The following is a 16122-nucleotide window of genomic DNA, read 5'->3' as shown; positions in this document are numbered from 1 at the left end:
ATCAAAACAAATTAAAATGGTAAAAGTTATTGTACTTTTAAGTAAAAATAAAAGAGCAAAAATATCAATCCCAGTTTTGGATTACTTTAATTAACAAAAAAAATGCATATAGCAAAGGATAGTTTCAATCTGCCTACCTCTGGGTTATGGGCCCAGCATGCTTCCATTGCAGTACTCTGCTGTACATGTAAGTGCAAGAGATCCTGAAGCACTCACTCATCATGGGAAAGTACCAATGTGTTTCTTCATTGGTTGATGGAAGAAACATCTTACAAAAACTCTCCAGATTATTGACTTTTTAAAGTTTTTCTAGGAAACGTTCTAGATGAATGCTTATTAGCCTTTGTCAGTATGTACTTTCGCAAATTGTCTCTGTGGTGCAATTGGTTAGTGTGTAAGGCTATTAACCAAAAGGTTGGTGGTTCAATCCCACCCAGGGACGTAATTGACCTTGTGATCAGATTTTGGTGATATTTAAGTAGACAAGTCAAAATTTCAAACCCCCTCTTATTGTGTAGGGTACCTGGCCTTCTCTGATGTTATCTGAGTTAGATTTGATTCAGTGATTTTATAAAAAAACAGCTAGGAAGCACAATTTAGCAGTGGGTTGCAGAGAAAAAAAATATGCTGGCAAAAAAATCCAATTGAGTGATTAAACAGCTCTTCATTTTCTGGTTTATTTTTATGCTAACAAATTTGTTCTCTGAAAAGTGTCCACAAAGCCAAGTCTCTGATTAACACCTTTGTAGGGATGGTTTTTCACCTATTACTAAATTAAACTTGCTTCATTGGAAAGGCAGCAAGATGCATCCTCATTTCAATGTCTACTGAAATAATACAGGTTGACACCAGGAAACATTAACGCCACTGCATCCTTGCTGCTTTCTCATGTGGAAGTCTGTTTAATGTGAAAACAAGGTGATATCTAATTAGCACACAGGTAAGGAATTACGAAAATCTTTATTTAAGGGTGAAGATGTTTCTCACAAAATCGTTGCCCCAATGCATCATTGAAATTCAAGCTGGAAAGATGATTTTAATATATCACTTGTACATTTTGTATTGCTCTTCTGGTGACAATGTAGTTTGTTTTTGTCAATTACCATTTTAATAATAGGGTAAAGAAAATTAAGTGGATTTTTGAAAGAAAACAATACTGTCAATATACTATTAAAACAAATTAAAATGGTAAAAGTTATTGTACTTTAAGTAAAAATAAAAGAGCAAAAATATTAATCCCAGTTTTGGATTACTTTAATTAACAAAAAAAATGCATATAGCAAAGGATAGTTTCAATCTGCCTATCTCTGGGTTATGGGCCCAGCATGCTTCCATTGCAGTACTCTGCTGCACATGTAAGTGCAAGAGATCCTGAAGCACTCACTCATCATGGGAAAGTACCAATGTGTTTCTTCATTGGTTGATGGAAGAAACATCTTACAAAAACTCTCCAGATTATTGACTTTTTAAAGTTTTTCTAGGAAACGTTCTTGATGAATGCTTATTAGCCTTTGTCAGTATGTACTTTTTGCAAAGTGTCTCTGTGGTGCAATTGGTTAGTGTGTAAGGCTATTAACCAAAAGGTTGGTGGTTTAATCCCACCCAGGAACGTAATTGACCTTGTGATCAGATTTTGGTGATATTTAAGTAGACAAGTCAAAATTTCAAACCCCCTCTTATTGTGTAGGGTACCTGGCCTTCTCTGATGTAATCAGAGTTATATTTGATTCAGTGATTTTATAAAAAAACAGCTAGGAAGCACAATTTAGCAGTGGGTTGCAGAGAAAAAAAATATGCTGGCAAAAAAAATCCAATTGAGTGATTAAACAGCTCTTCATTTTCTGGCTTTATTTTTATGCTAACAAATTTGTTCTCTGAAAAGTGTCCACAAAGCCAAGTCTCTGATTAACACCTTTGTAGGGATGGTTTTTCACCTATTACTAAATTAAACTTGCTTCATTGGAAAGGCAGCAAGATGCATCCTCATTTCAATGTCTACTGAAATAATACAAGTTGACACCAGGAAACATTAACGCCACTGCATCCTTGCTGCTTTCTCGTGTGGAAGTCTGTTTAATGCGAAAACAAGGTGATATCTAATTAGCACACAGGTAAGGAATTAAGAAAATCTTTATTTTAGGGTGAAGATGTTTCTCACAAAATCGTTGCCCCAATGCATCATTGAAATTCAAGCTGGAAAGATGATTTTAATATATCACTTGTACATTTTGTATTGCTCTTCTGGTGACAATGTAGTTTGTTTTTGTCAATTACCATTTTAATAATAGGGTAAAGAAAATGAAGTGGATTTTTGAAAGAAAACAATACTGTCAATATACTATTAAAACAAATTAAAATGGTAAAAGTTATTGTACTTTAAGTAAAAATAAAAGAGCCAAAATATCAATCCCAGTTTTGGATTACTTTAATTAACAAAAAAAAAATGCATATAGCAGAGGATAGTTTCAATCTGCCTACCTCTGGGTTATGGGCCCAGCATGCTTCCATTGCAGTACTCTGCTGCACATGTAAGTGCAAGAGATCCTGAAGCACTCACTCATCATGGGAAAGTACCAATGTGTTTCTTCGTTGGTTGATGGAAGAAACATCTTACAAAAACTCTCCAGATTATTGACTTTTTAAAGTTTTTCTAGGAAACGTTCTAGATGAATGCTTATTAGCCTTTGTCAGTATGAACTTTTTGCAAAGTGTCTCTGTGGCGCAATCGGTTAGTGTGTTCGGCTATTAACCAAAAGGTAGGTGGTTCAATCCCACCCAGGGATGTAATTGACCTTGTGATCAGATTTTGGTGATATTTAAGTAGACAAGTCAAAATTTCAAACCCCCTGTCATGGTGTAGGGTACCTGGCCTTCTCTGATGTAATCAGAGTTAGATTTGATTCAGTGATTTTATAAAAACAGATAGGAAGCACAATTTAGCAGTGGGTTGCAGAGAAAAAGAAATATGCTGGCAAAAAAATCCAATTGAGTGATTAAACAGCTCTTCATTTCTGGCTTTATTTTTATGCTAACAAATTTGTTCTCTGAAAAGTGTCCACAAAGCCAAGTCTCTGTTTAACACCTTTGTAGGGATGGTTTTTCACATATTACTAAATTAAACTTGCTTCATTGGAAAGGCAGCAAGATGCATCCTCATTTCAATGTCTACTGAAATAATACAAGTTGACACCAGGAAACATTAACGCCACTGCATCCTTGCTGCTTTCTCATGTGGAAGTCTGTTTAATGTGAAAACAAGGTGATATCTAATTAGCACACAAGCAAGGAATTAAGAAAATCTTTATTTAAGGGTGAAGATGTTTCTCACAAAATCGTTGCCCCAATGCATCATTGAAATTCAAGCTGGAAAGATGATTTTAATGTATCACTTGTACATTTTGTATTGCTCTTCTGGTGACAATGTAGTTTGTTTTTGTCAATTACCATTTTAATAATAGGGTAAAGAAATTAAGTGGATTTTTGAAAGAAAACAATACTGTCAATATACTATTAAAACAAATTAATTGGTAAAAGTTATTGTACTTTAAGTAAAAATAAAAGAGGCAAAATATCAATCCCAGTTTTGGATTACTTTAATTAACAAAAAAAAATGCATATAGCAGAGGATAGTTTCAATCTGCCTACCTCTGGGTTATGGGCCCAGCATGCTTCCATTGCTGTACTCTGCTGCACATGTAAGTGCAAGAGATCCTGAAGCACTCACTCATCATGGGAAAGTACCAATGTGTTTCTTCGTTGGTTGATGGAAGAAACATCTTACAAAAACTCTCCAGATTATTGACTTTTTAAAGTTTTTCTAGGAAACGTTTTAGATGAATGCTTATTAGCCTTTGTCAGTATTTACTTCTGCAAAGTGTCTCTGTGGCGCAATCAGTTAGTGTGTACGGCTACTAACCAAAAGGTTGGTAATTCAATCACACCCAGGGACGTAATTGACCTTGTGATCAGATTTTGGTGATCTTTAAGTAGACAAGTCAAAATTTCAAACCCCCTGTTATGGTGTAGGGTACCTGGCCTTCTCTGATGTAATCAGAGTTAGATTTGATTCAGTGATTTTATAAAAACAGCTAGGAAGCACAATTTAGCAGTGGGTTGCAGAGAAAAAGAAATATGCTGGCAAAAAAATCCAATTGAGTGATTAAACAGCTCTTCATTTTCTGGCTTTATTTTTATGCTAACAAATTTGTTCTCTGAAAAGTGTCCACAAAGCCAAGTCTCTGATTAACACCTTTGTAGGGATGGTTTTTCACATATTACTAAATTAAACTTGCTTCATTGGAAAGGCAGCAAGATGCATCCTCATTTCAATGTCTACTGAAATAATACAGGTTGACACCAGGAAACATTAACGCCACTGCATCCTTGCTGCTTTCTCATGTGGAAGTCTGTTTAATGTGAAAACAAGGTGATATCTAATTAGCACACAGGTAAGGAATTAAGAAAATCTTTATTTAAGGGTGAAGATGTTTCTCACAAAATCGTTGCCCCAATGCATCATTGAAATTCAAGCTGGAAAGATGATTTTAATATATCACTTGTACATTTTGTATTGCACTTCTGGTGACAATGTAGTTTGTTTTTGTCAATTACCATTTTAATAATAGGGTAAAGAAAATTAAGTGGATTTTTGAAAGAAAACAATACTGTCAATATACTATCAAAACAAATTAAAATGGTAAAAGTTATTGTACTTTTAAGTAAAAATAAAAGAGCAAAAATATCAATCCCAGTTTTGGATTACTTTAATTAACAAAAAAAAATGCATATAGCAAAGGATAGTTTCAATCTGCCTACCTCTGGGTTATGGGCCCAGCATGCTTCCATTGCAGTACTCTGCTGCACATGTAAGTGCAAGAGATCCTGAAGCACTCACTCATCATGGGAAAGTACCAATGTGTTTCTTCATTGGTTGATGGAAGAAACATCTTACAAAAACTCTCCAGATTATTGACTTTTTAAAGTTTTTCTAGGAAACGTTCTAGATGAATGCTTATTAGCCTTTGTCAGTATGTACTTTCGCAAAGTGTCTCTGTGGTGCAATTGGTTAGTGTGTAAGGCTATTAACCAAAAGGTTGGTGGTTCAATCCCACCCAGGGACGTAATTGACCTTGTGATCAGATTTTGGTGATATTTAAGTAGACAAGTCAAAATTTCAAACCCCCTCTTATTGTGTAGGGTACCTGGCCTTCTCTGATGTTATCTGAGTTAGATTTGATTCAGTGATTTTATAAAAAAACAGCTAGGAAGCACAATTTAGCAGTGGGTTGCAGAGAAAAAAAATATGCTGGCAAAAAAATCCAATTGAGTGATTAAACAGCTCTTCATTTTCTGGTTTATTTTTATGCTAACAAATTTGTTCTCTGAAAAGTGTCCACAAAGCCAAGTCTCTGATTAACACCTTTGTAGGGATGGTTTTTCACCTATTACTAAATTAAACTTGCTTCATTGGAAAGGCAGCAAGATGCATCCTCATTTCAATGTCTACTGAAATAATACAGGTTGACACCAGGAAACATTAACGCCACTGCATCCTTGCTGCTTTCTCATGTGGAAGTCTGTTTAATGTGAAAACAAGGTGATATCTAATTAGCACACAGGTAAGGAATTACGAAAATCTTTATTTAAGGGTGAAGATGTTTCTCACAAAATCGTTGCCCCAATGCATCATTGAAATTCAAGCTGGAAAGATGATTTTAATATATCACTTGTACATTTTGTATTGCTCTTCTGGTGACAATGTAGTTTGTTTTTGTCAATTACCATTTTAATAATAGGGTAAAGAAAATTAAGTGGATTTTTGAAAGAAAACAATACTGTCAATATACTATTAAAACAAATTAAAATGGTAAAAGTTATTGTACTTTAAGTAAAAATAAAAGAGCAAAAATATCAATCCCAGTTTTGGATTACTTTAATTAACAAAAAAAATGCATATAGCAAAGGATAGTTTCAATCTGCCTATCTCTGGGTTATGGGCCCAGCATGCTTCCATTGCAGTACTCTGCTGCACATGTAAGTGCAAGAGATCCTGAAGCACTCACTCATCATGGGAAAGTACCAATGTGTTTCTTCATTGGTTGATGGAAGAAACATCTTACAAAAACTCTCCAGATTATTGACTTTTTAAAGTTTTTCTAGGAAACGTTCTTGATGAATGCTTATTAGCCTTTGTCAGTATGTACTTTTTGCAAAGTGTCTCTGTGGTGCAATTGGTTAGTGTGTAAGGCTATTAACCAAAAGGTTGGTGGTTTAATCCCACCCAGGAACGTAATTGACCTTGTGATCAGATTTTGGTGATATTTAAGTAGACAAGTCAAAATTTCAAACCCCCTCTTATTGTGTAGGGTACCTGGCCTTCTCTGATGTAATCAGAGTTAGATTTGATTCAGTGATTTTATAAAAAAACAGCTAGGAAGCACAATTTAGCAGTGGGTTGCAGAGAAAAAAAATATGCTGGCAAAAAAAATCCAATTGAGTGATTAAACAGCTCTTCATTTTCTGGCTTTATTTTTATGCTAACAAATTTGTTCTCTGAAAAGTGTCCACAAAGCCAAGTCTCTGATTAACACCTTTGTAGGGATGGTTTTTCACCTATTACTAAATTAAACTTGCTTCATTGGAAAGGCAGCAAGATGCATCCTCATTTCAATGTCTACTGAAATAATACAAGTTGACACCAGGAAACATTAACGCCACTGCATCCTTGCTGCTTTCTCATGTGGAAGTCTGTTTAATGCGAAAACAAGGTGATATCTAATTAGCACACAGGTAAGGAATTAAGAAAATCTTTATTTTAGGGTGAAGATGTTTCTCACAAAATCGTTGCCCCAATGCATCATTGAAATTCAAGCTGGAAAGATGATTTTAATATATCACTTGTACATTTTGTATTGCTCTTCTGGTGACAATGTAGTTTGTTTTTGTCAATTACCATTTTAATAATAGGGTAAAGAAAATGAAGTGGATTTTTGAAAGAAAACAATACTGTCAATATACTATTAAAACAAATTAAAATGGTAAAAGTTATTGTACTTTAAGTAAAAATAAAAGAGCCAAAATATCAATCCCAGTTTTGGATTACTTTAATTAACAAAAAAAAAATGCATATAGCAGAGGATAGTTTCAATCTGCCTACCTCTGGGTTATGGGCCCAGCATGCTTCCATTGCAGTACTCTGCTGCACATGTAAGTGCAAGAGATCCTGAAGCACTCACTCATCATGGGAAAGTACCAATGTGTTTCTTCGTTGGTTGATGGAAGAAACATCTTACAAAAACTCTCCAGATTATTGACTTTTTAAAGTTTTTCTAGGAAACGTTTTAGATGAATGCTTATTAGCCCTTGTCGGTATATACTTTTGCAATGTGTCTCTGTGGCGCAATTAGTTAGTGTGTACGGCTATTAACCAAAAGGTTGGTGGTTCAATCCCACCCAGGTACGTAATTGACCTTGTTATCAGATTTTGGTGATCTTTAAGTAGACAAGTCAAAATTTCAAACCCCCTGTTATGGTGTAGGGTACCTGGCCTTCTCTGATGTAATCAGAGTTAGATTTGATTCAGTGATTTTATAAAAACAGCTAGGAAGCACAATTTAGCAGTGGGTTGCAGAGAAAAAGAAATATGCTGGCAGAAAAATCCAATTGAGTGATTAAACAGCTCTTCATTTTCTGGCTTTATTTTTATGCTAACAAAATTGTTCTCTGAAAAGTGTCCACAAAGCAAAGTCTCTGATTAACACCTTTGTAGGGATGGTTTTTCACCTATTACTAAATTAAACTTGCTTCATTGGAAAGGCAGCAAGATGCATCCTCATTTCAATGTCTACTGAAATATTACAGGTTGACACCAGGAAACATTAACGCCACTGCATCCTTGCTGCTTTCACATGTGGAAGTCTGTTTAATGTGAAAACAAGGTGATATCTAATTAGCACACAGGTAAGGAATTAAGAAAATCTTTATTTAAGGGTGAAGATGTTTCTCACAAAATCGTTGCCCCAATGCATCATTGAAATTCAAGCTGGAAAGATGATTTTAATATATCACTTGTACATTTTGTATTGCTCTTCTGGTGACAATGTAGTTTGTTTTTGTCAATTACCATTTTAATAATAGGGTAAAGAAAATGAAGTGGATTTTTGAAAGAAAACAATACTGTCAATATACTATTAAAACAAATTAAAATGGTAAAAGTTATTGTACTTTAAGTAAAAATAAAAGAGCCAAAATATCAATCCCAGTTTTGGATTACTTTAATTAACAAAAAAAAATGCATATAGCAGAGGATAGTTTCAATCTGCCTACCTCTGGGTTATGGGCCCAGCATGCTTCCATTGCTGTACTCTGCTGCACATGTAAGTGCAAGAGATCCTGAAGCACTCACTCATCATGGGAAAGTACCAATGTGTTTCTTCGTTGGTTGATAGAAGAAACATCTTACAAAAACTCTCCAGATTATTGACTTTATTAATTTTTTCTAGGAAACGTTTTAGATGAATGCTTATTAGCCTTTGTCAGTATGTACTTTTGCAAAGTGTCTCTGTGGCGCAATCAGTTAGTATGTACGGCTATTAACCAAAAGGTTGGTGGTTCAATCCCACCCAGGGACCTAATTGACCTTGTTATCAGATTTTGGTGATCTTTAAGTAGACAAGTCAAAATTTCAAACCCCCTGTTATGGTGTAGGGTACCTGGCCTTCTCTGATGTAATCAGAGTTAGATTTGATTCAGTGATTTTATAAAAACAGCTAGGAAGCACAATTTAGCAGTGGGTTGCAGAGAAAAAAAATATGCTGGCAGAAAAATCCAATTGAGTGATTAAACAGCTCTTTATTTTCTGGCTTTATTTTTATGCTAACAAATTTGTTCTCTGAAAGGTGTCCACAAAGCCAAGTCTCTGATTAACACCTTTGTAAGGATGGTTTTTCACCTATTACTAAATTAAACTTGCTTCATTGGAAAGGCAGCAAGATGCATCCTCATTTCAATGTCTACTGAAATAATACAGGTTGACACCAGGAAACATTAACGCCACTGCATCCTTGCTGCTTTCTCATGTGGAAGTCTGTTTAATGTGAAAACAAGGTGATATCTAATTAGCACACAGGTAAGGAATTAAGAAAATCTTTATTTAAGGGTGAAGATGTTTCTCACAAAATCGTTGCCCCAATGCATCATTGAAATTCAAGCTGGAAAGATGATTTTAATATATCACTTGTACATTTTGTATTGCTCTTCTGGTGACAATGTAGTTTGTTTTTGTCAATTACCATTTTAATAATAGGGTAAAGAAAATTAAGTGGATTTTTGAAAGAAAACAATACTGTCAATATACTATTAAAACAAATTAAAATGGTAAAAGTTATTGTACTTTAAGTAAAAATAAAAGAGCCAAAATATCAATCCCAGTTTTGGATTACTTTAATTAACAAACAAAAAAATGCATATAGCAGAGGATAGTTTCAATCTGCCTACCTCTGGGTTATGGGCCCAGCATGCTTCCATTGCTGTACTCTGCTGCACATGTAAGTGCAAGAGATCCTGAAGCACTCACTCATCATGGGAAAGTACCAATGTGTTTATTCGTTGGTTGATGGAAGAAACATCTTACAAAAACTCTCCAGATTATTGATTTTTTAATGTTTTTCTAGGAAATGTTCTAGATGTATGCTTATTAGCCTTTGTCAGTATGTACTTTTTGCAAAGTGTCTCTGTGGCGCAATCGGTTAGTGTGTTTGGCTATTAACCAAAAGGTTGGTGGTTCAATCCCACCCAGGGACGTAATTGACCTTGTGATCAGATTTTGGTGATATTTAAGTAGACAAGTCAAAATTTCAAACCCCCTCTTATTGTGTAGGGTACCTGGCCTTCTGTGATGTAATCAGAGTTAGATTTGATTCAGTGATTTTATAAAAAACAGCTAGGAAGCACAATTTAGCAGTGGGTTGCAGAGAAAAAAAAATGCTGGCAGAAAAATCCAATCGAGTGATTAAACAGCTCTTCATTTTCTGGCTTTATTTTTATGCTAACAAATTTGTTCTCTGAAAAGTGTCCACAAAGCCAAGTCTCTGATTAACACCTTTGTAAGGATGGTTTTTCACCTATTACTAAATTAAACTTGCTTCATTGGAAAGGCAGCAAGATGCATCCTCATTTCAATGTCTACTGAAATAATACAAGTTGACACCAGGAAACATTAACGCCACTGCATCCTTGCTGCTTTCTCATGTGGAAGTCTGTTTAATGCGAAAACAAGGTGATATCTAATTAGCACACAGGTAAGGAATTAAGAAAATCTTTATTTAAGGGTGAAGATGTTTCTCACAAAATCGTTGCCCCAATGCATCATTGAAATTCAAGCTGGAAAGATGATTTTAATATATCACTTGTACATTTTGTATTGCTCTTCTGGTGACAATGTAGTTTGTTTTTGTCAATTACCATTTTAATAATAGGGTAAAGAAAATTAAGTGGATTTTTGAAAGAAAACAATACTGTCAATATACTATTAAAACAAATTAAAATGGTAAAAGTTATTGTACTTTAAGTAAAAATAAAAGAGCCAAAATATCAATCCCAGTTTTGGATTACATTAATTAACAAAAAAAAAAATGCATATAGCAAAGGATAGTTTCAATCTGCCTACCTCTGGGTTATGGGCCCAGCATGCTTCCATTGCTGTACTCTGCTGCACATGTAAGTGCAAGAGATCCTGAAGCACTCACTCATCATGGGAAAGTACCAATGTGTTTCTTCGTTGGTTGATGGAAGAAACATCTTACAAAAACTCTCCAGATTATTGACTTTTTAAAGTTTTTCTAGGAAACGTTTTAGATGAATGCTTATTAGCCCTTGTCAGTATATACTTTTGCAATGTGTCTCTGTGGCGCAATTAGTTAGTGTGTACGGCTATTAACCAAAAGGTTGGTGGTTCAAACCCACCCAGGTACGTAATTGACCTTGTTATCAGATTTTGGTGATCTTTAAGTAGACAAGTCAAAATTTCAAACCCCCTCTTATGGTGTAGGGTACCTGGCCTTCTCTGATGTAATCAGAGTTAGATTTGATTCAGTGATTTTATAAAAACAGCTAGGAAGCACAATTTAGCAGTGGGTTGCAGAGAAAAAGAAATATGCTGGCAGAAAAATCCAATTGAGTGATTAAACAGCTCTTCATTTTCTGGCTTTATTTTTATGCTAACAAATTTGTTCTCTGAAAAGTGTCCACAAAGCAAAGTCTCTGATTAACACCTTTGTAGGGATGGTTTTTCACCTATTACTAAATTAAACTTGCTTCATTGGAAAGGCAGCAAGATGCATCCTCATTTCAATGTCTACTGAAATAATACAGGTTGACACCAGGAAACATTAACGCCACTGCATCCTTGCTGCTTTCTCATGTGGAAGTCTGTTTAATGTGAAAACAAGGTGATATCTAATTAGCACACAGGTAAGGAATTAAGAAAATCTTTATTTAAGGGTGAAGATGTTTCTCACAAAATCGTTGCCCCAATGCATCATTGAAATTCAAGCTGGAAAGATGATTTTAATATATCACTTGTACATTTTGTATTGCTCTTCTGGTGACAATGTAGTTTGTTTTTGTCAATTACCATTTTAATAATAGGGTAAAGAAAATGAAGTGGATTTTTGAAAGAAAACAATACTGTCAATATACTATTAAAACAAATTAAAATGGTAAAAGTTATTGTACTTTAAGTAAAAATAAAAGAGCAAAAATATCAATCCCAGTTTTGGATTACTTTAATTAACAAAAAAAATGCATATAGCAAAGGATAGTTTCAATCTGCCTATCTCTGGGTTATGGGCCCAGCATGCTTCCATTGCAGTACTCTGCTGCACATGTAAGTGCAAGAGATCCTGAAGCACTCACTCATCATGGGAAAGTACCAATGTGTTTCTTCATTGGTTGATGGAAGAAACATCTTACAAAAACTCTCCAGATTATTGACTTTATTAATTTTTTCTAGGAAACGTTTTAGATGAATGCTTATTAGCCTTTGTCAGTATGTACTTTTGCAAAGTGTCTCTGTGGCGCAATCAGTTAGTATGTACGGCTATTAACCAAAAGGTTGGTGGTTCAATCCCACCCAGGGACCTAATTGACCTTGTTATCAGATTTTGGTGATCTTTAAGTAGACAAGTCAAAATTTCAAACCCCCTGTTATGGTGTAGGGTACCTGGCCTTCTCTGATGTAATCAGAGTTAGATTTGATTCAGTGATTTTATAAAAACAGCTAGGAAGCACAATTTAGCAGTGGGTTGCAGAGAAAAAAAATATGCTGGCAGAAAAATCCAATTGAGTGATTAAACAGCTCTTTATTTTCTGGCTTTATTTTTATGCTAACAAATTTGTTCTCTGAAAGGTGTCCACAAAGCCAAGTCTCTGATTAACACCTTTGTAAGGATGGTTTTTCACCTATTACTAAATTAAACTTGCTTCATTGGAAAGGCAGCAAGATGCATCCTCATTTCAATGTCTACTGAAATAATACAGGTTGACACCAGGAAACATTAACGCCACTGCATCCTTGCTGCTTTCTCATGTGGAAGTCTGTTTAATGTGAAAACAAGGTGATATCTAATTAGCACACAGGTAAGGAATTAAGAAAATCTTTATTTAAGGGTGAAGATGTTTCTCACAAAATCGTTGCCCCAATGCATCCTTGAAATTCAAGCTGGAAAGATGATTTTAATATATCACTTGTACATTTTGTATTGCTCTTCTGGTGACAATGTAGTTTGTTTTTGTCAATTACCATTTTAATAATAGGGTAAAGAAAATTAAGTGGATTTTTGAAAGAAAACAATACTGTCAATATACTATTAAAACAAATTAAAATGGTAAAAGTTATTGTACTTTAAGTAAAAATAAAAGAGCCAAAATATCAATCCCAGTTTTGGATTACTTTAATTAACAAACAAAAAAATGCATATAGCAGAGGATAGTTTCAATCTGCCTACCTCTGGGTTATGGGCCCAGCATGCTTCCATTGCTGTACTCTGCTGCACATGTAAGTGCAAGAGATCCTGAAGCACTCACTCATCATGGGAAAGTACCAATGTGTTTATTCGTTGGTTGATGGAAGAAACATCTTACAAAAACTCTCCAGATTATTGATTTTTTAATGTTTTTCTAGGAAATGTTCTAGATGTATGCTTATTAGCCTTTGTCAGTATGTACTTTTTGCAAAGTGTCTCTGTGGCGCAATCGGTTAGTGTGTTTGGCTATTAACCAAAAGGTTGGTGGTTCAATCCCACCCAGGGACGTAATTGACCTTGTGATCAGATTTTGGTGATATTTAAGTAGACAAGTCAAAATTTCAAACCCCCTCTTATTGTGTAGGGTACCTGGCCTTCTCTGATGTAATCAGAGTTAGATTTGATTCAGTGATTTTATAAAAAACAGCTAGGAAGCACAATTTAGCAGTGGGTTGCAGAGAAAAAAAAATGCTGGCAGAAAAATCCAATTGAGTGATTAAACAGCTCTTCATTTTCTGGCTTTATTTTTATGCTAACAAATTTGTTCTCTGAAAAGTGTCCACAAAGCCAAGTCTCTGATTAACACCTTTGTAAGGATGGTTTTTCACCTATTACTAAATTAAACTTGCTTCATTGGAAAGGCAGCAAGATGCATCCTCATTTCAATGTCTACTGAAATAATACAAGTTGACACCAGGAAACATTAACGCCACGGTAAGGAATTAAGAAAATCTTTATTTAAGGGTGAAGATGTTTCTCACAAAATTGTTGCCCCAATGCATCATTGAAATTCAAGCTGGAAAGATGATTTTAATATATCACTTGTACATTTTGTATTGCTCTTCTGGTGACAATGTAGTTTTTTTTGTCAATTACCATTTTAATAACAGGGTAAAGAAAATTAAGTGGATTTTTGAAAGAAAACTATACTGTCAATATACTATTAAAACAAATTAAAATGGTAAAAGTTATTGTACTTTAAGAAAAATAAAAGAGCAAAAATATCAATCCCAGTTTTGATTACTTAAATTAACAAAAAAAATGCATATAGCAAAGGATAGTTTCAATCTGCCTACCTCTGGGTTATGGGTCCAGCATGCTTCCATTGCAGTACTCTGCTGCACATGTAAGTGCAAGAGATCCTGAAGCACTCACTCATCATGGGAAAGTACCAATGTGTTTATTCATTGGTTGATGGAAGAAACATCTTACAAAAACTCTCCAGATTATTGATTTTTTAATGTTTTTCTAGGAAACGTTCTAGATGTATGCTTATTAGCCTTTGTCAGTATGCACTTTTTGCAAAGTGTCTCTGTGGCGCAATCGGTTAGTGAGTTCGGCTATTAACCAAAAGGTTGGTGGTTCAATCCCACCCAGGGACGTAATTAAACTTGTGGTCAGTTTTTGGTGATATTTAAGTAGACAAGTCAAAATTTCAAACCCCCTCTTATGGTGTAGGGTACATGGCCTTCTCTGATGTAATCAGAGTTAGATTTGATTCAGTGATTTTATAAAAAACAGCTAGGAAGCACAATTTAGCAGTGGGTTGCAGAGAAAAAAAATATGCTGGCAAAAAAAATCCAATTGAGTGATTAAACAGCTCTTCATTTTCTGGCTTTATTTTTATGCTAACAAATTTGTTCTCTGAAAAGTGTCCACAAAGCCAAGTCTCTGATTAACACCTTTGTAGGGATGGTTTTTCACCTATTACTAAATTAAACTTGCTTCATTGGAAAGGCAGCAAGATGCATCCTCATTTCAATGTCTACTGAAATAATACAAGTTGACACCAGGAAACATTAACGCCACTGCATCCTTGCTGCTTTCTCATGTGGAAGTCTGTTTAATGCGAAAACAAGGTGATATCTAATTAGCACACAGGTAAGGAATTAAGAAAATCTTTATTTAAGGGTGAAGATGTTTCTCACAAAATCGTTGCCCCAATGCATCATTGAAATTCAAGCTGGAAAGATGATTTTAATATATCACTTGTACATTTTGTATTGCTCTTCTGGTGACAATGTAGTTTGTTTTTGTCAATTACCATTTTAATAATAGGGTAAAGAAAATTAAGTGGATTTTTGAAAGAAAACAATACTGTCAATATACTATTAAAACAAATTAAAATGGTAAAAGTTATTGTACTTTAAGTAAAAATAAAAGAGCCAAAATATCAATCCCAGTTTTGGATTACATTAATTAACAAAAAAAAAAATGCATATAGCAAAGGATAGTTTCAATCTGCCTACCTCTGGGTTATGGGCCCAGCATGCTTCCATTGCTGTACTCTGCTGCACATGTAAGTGCAAGAGATCCTGAAGCACTCACTCATCATGGGAAAGTACCAATGTGTTTCTTCGTTGGTTGATGGAAGAAACATCTTACAAAAACTCTCCAGATTATTGACTTTTTAAAGTTTTTCTAGGAAACGTTTTAGATGAATGCTTATTAGCCCTTGTCAGTATATACTTTTGCAATGTGTCTCTGTGGCGCAATTAGTTAGTGTGTACGGCTATTAACCAAAAGGTTGGTGGTTCAAACCCACCCAGGTACGTAATTGACCTTGTTATCAGATTTTGGTGATCTTTAAGTAGACAAGTCAAAATTTCAAACCCCCTCTTATGGTGTAGGGTACCTGGCCTTCTCTGATGTAATCAGAGTTAGATTTGATTCAGTGATTTTATAAAAACAGCTAGGAAGCACAATTTAGCAGTGGGTTGCAGAGAAAAAGAAATATGCTGGCAGAAAAATCCAATTGAGTGATTAAACAGCTCTTCATTTTCTGGCTTTATTTTTATGCTAACAAATTTGTTCTCTGAAAAGTGTCCACAAAGCAAAGTCTCTGATTAACACCTTTGTAGGGATGGTTTTTCACCTATTACTAAATTAAACTTGCTTCATTGGAAAGGCAGCAAGATGCATCCTCATTTCAATGTCTACTGAAATAATACAGGTTGACACCAGGAAACATTAACGCCACTGCATCCTTGCTGCTTTCTCATGTGGAAGTCTGTTTAATGTGAAAACAAGGTGATATCTAATTAGCACACAGGTAAGGAATTAAGAAAATCTTTATTTAAGGGTGAAGATGTTTCTCACA

General features: G+C 34.8%; 2 non-coding genes across 2 annotated transcripts; both read left to right on the top strand.

The window, feature by feature from the left end:
- Positions 1 to 9727: 9727 nt before the first annotated feature.
- TRNAN-AUU (transfer RNA asparagine (anticodon AUU)) lies at positions 9728 to 9801 on the top strand. The gene has a single exon. It is a non-coding gene; the product is annotated as a tRNA-Asn (tRNA).
- Positions 9802 to 13236: 3435 nt separating this feature from the next.
- Positions 13237 to 13310, top strand: TRNAN-AUU (transfer RNA asparagine (anticodon AUU)). The gene has a single exon. It is a non-coding gene; the product is annotated as a tRNA-Asn (tRNA).
- The last annotated feature ends 2812 nt before the right edge of the window (positions 13311 to 16122 follow it).

Source organism: Pseudophryne corroboree, unplaced genomic scaffold, assembly GCF_028390025.1.
Source record: "Pseudophryne corroboree isolate aPseCor3 unplaced genomic scaffold, aPseCor3.hap2 scaffold_775, whole genome shotgun sequence".
NCBI lineage: Eukaryota > Metazoa > Chordata > Amphibia > Anura > Myobatrachidae > Pseudophryne > Pseudophryne corroboree.
This window is presented reverse-complemented; position numbering and strand designations above follow the sequence as displayed.